A 3210-nucleotide genomic window follows, 5' to 3' on the forward strand; every position below is an offset into this window, starting at 1 on the left:
TTAAATAATTTCTTGAAACTTACTTGTTTAAATTAGCTTTCTCTGATCAATTTTAGATTATTTAATGTCAATAGTTGTTGTTTGTTGTATTGTTGTCTTGATTTTATGATTATTACTCAACTGTATGGTGTCCTTGAGTGCTTTGAAAGGCGCCTTTAAATAAAATAATATTATTATGACAACAATAAAACAGAAGTAGAGTGAGTTTAAAACGCTAAGGTATAGAGATATGTTTTCAACCTCGATTTAAAAATGGTAATAGAAGGTGTAAGGCGGATGTCCAGAGGCAGTTGGTTCCACAGACGGGGGGCAGTAACAGAAAAGGCTCTGTCACCCGTAGTTTTTAAGCGGGAACGAGGGACAGACAAAAGAGCCCTGTCAGAAGATCTATAAAGTCTGATAGATGACTGAGGGGTAAGAAGGTCTTTGAGATAAGATGGAGCTTGATCGTTAAGAGCTTTAAAAAGAAACAATACATTCTTAAACTGAATTCTAAAATGGACTGGGAGCCAATGAAGCAAAGCCAAAATTGGAGTGACATGGCTGTACATTTACAAAAGCTTTTAATCATTGTATAATATGTGTCAAAACCATGTGTAGATTTTCAAGAAGTGCATGATCATATAAACTGAAAGTTTAATGACATTTGTAAGCATTTTGATTTACATGAAATAATTATCTGTTGATCATTAGGTAATGTTTAATAATTTTATTAGTAAACATTAACAAGCACATTATCTCATGTTTCTAGCTTTGTAAATATATATTGACTAATGGTCTGATAAGCATTATATAATGTTTGTTAATGACTTATTAATTAAAGTTATTATAAAGTATTACCGGCTGGTGTCCTGCAAAGTTTACCTCCAATTTGCCTCAACACACCTGCCTGGAAGTTTCTAGTATGCCTAGTAAGACCTTGATTAGCTGGTTAGATGTGTTTAATTAGGGTTGGAGCTAAACTCTACAGAACAGTGGCCCTCCAGGACCGAGATTGGACACCCCTGCCTTAATGTATGATTCCCACAATTTTGTTCATATTCACCCCTTTGTTGTGTCCTTCAGTTCAGGGACATAATCAGTGAATCCATACAGTGTTCACCACACATAAAATTGACTGGCAGGTATTTGCATACACAGTACAGGACAAAATGTCAGCTAGAGATTAGGTGGTGACCCATATGTGGCAGCTGGCAAAACAAACTGATGACGGTAATTCATCATGTGTTCATCTGTAAGTGCAGCCAGCATGGGTCAACTCACGTTCAGTCATCCTTCATGTCATGGTGAGTTTGGCTGGGACAAACCAAGGAGGAGGTCACACACAGGTTATGCACAAACAAGGAAGTGAGGGGAAAATGTCAGGCAGAGCTGAGTTAGCACTCCTCACATTTTGATCAATGGACAGCTAGCATTTGTGAGATTATAAAAAAAAAAGAAAAAGAAGAGGAGATTCCCTGATAAGAGTAATGACGTGTAGACAAAAAAATGTTTAAAAAAATGTAGTTAAAATAGGTAACTCAGCTTTGTAACTAGATTTCAAGGCAAGGCATATGAACTATTTTTTTTTTTTATTATTGTTTGTTTTTAACACTTTATTTATTTATTTATTTATTTGCCTTTAGAAACTGGAAATTGCATCTGACTGCATCAGATGCCAATCAGATTGGAGTTTTCATAAAAATTAAGCAAACACTTACTCATAAATATTTTAAAAAAGGCATACCCAAAGTAAATTGCATGATGTTCTTGAACCATTTGGAGTATATGCATGGTTTTGATCTCTTTTGAAAGGTGACACTCTGAGGTGTGTTCCTCAACAGAACACAGAATCTTGTGATTCTGTGATCAGAATCACTGTAAGTCTTATTGGTATTGAGTAATAGAACTTTGAACACACTGAAAAACAAATGCCTGCAGATGACTATAGCTGGGAGCTATTAGCTGGAATATACAATGGGATCACAGAATAAAGCCTTACCAAGCCAAATTTCAGATTTGATAACAATACCTTAGAAAATGAGTGTTTTACACATTTATCTAAATTTATGTCTAGGTGCTTCCCAAAAAAGGCCACTTGGAGACTCCAAATGACCCTTTGTAACCAACGACACATAAAATGCTACAATTCTTGAATGCTTTAATGTACAGTCATAATTTTGGGCTCTAATGAAAGGTTACACTTAGACCTATTCAATTTCTTATCCAGATTCACTGTCAATAATTGCTGACACATAGTAACTGAAGCATAAACACATTATAGTGTTTTTTTAACGATTTTTTTCTGAGGTGCTGTCATCATGTCCCTCAGTATATGGCTTTTTGCTGACTGGCTCCCAGACTTCATTCGATTCAATGTCAGATGATTGTCTGTGATATAGAAAACAACACAGACATGACAGAAGTTAGCAGGAACACCTCAAAGCACAAACACATACCTCAATATATACAGTAAAATATAATATAAATAATGATATGTATAATATATATAAATATAATTATATAACACCTCAACACAAACACAGACCTCAATATATACAGTAAAATATGTATAATATATATAATTATAAGAATAATAAAAATAAATATAATTATATATTATAATAAAACACTTACTTGTAGAGAGTGACGTCTCCTCAATCCAAAACCAGCTCCTCTGCTACCGAGTCAATGGATGAAAAATCGCTCTCTTTGTCAGAAACGTCATCCTCAGACTCATCACTGTCATGCCGAGTACATTGTTCAACAACTTCTTTGAGCGAGAAGTTTGTTTTTCTCATTCTCTTTGCCATTTTTCACCTCTAACCATCTTTCACCCATAAACTCTCTCAAAACGCTCTTTACGTATGGACTCACAAGTCACTATAATCCTTTACGCATGGATTACTGTGTGTGACAGGTTGAATCGTCCCACTAAAGCGGCATATTAATCTTTTCAGAAGTTCATTGGCTATCAGATAAGACTGTCATTTGCAAACTCTGATGCAATTGGATCGATCTACTGTCCATCAAAGAGAGGGCTGCACCATCCTTCATCATGGAAGCTCTTTGGCTATCGCTGCTTGTTGACACCTCTCAGATGAAGCTATTGGTTCAAATGAGGTGTCAATCAAAAGGGCAGAGGTCAGCGGCCATTTTCAGAATCAGAATCAGAAAGAGCTTTATTGCCAAGTATGTTTGCACATACAAGGAATTTGTTATAGTGTCACA

The sequence above is a fragment of the Sinocyclocheilus anshuiensis genome, unplaced genomic scaffold, assembly GCF_001515605.1.
Source record: "Sinocyclocheilus anshuiensis isolate Anshui unplaced genomic scaffold, SAMN03320099.WGS_v1.1 scaffold1014, whole genome shotgun sequence".
NCBI classification, from domain to species: domain Eukaryota; kingdom Metazoa; phylum Chordata; class Actinopteri; order Cypriniformes; family Cyprinidae; genus Sinocyclocheilus; species Sinocyclocheilus anshuiensis.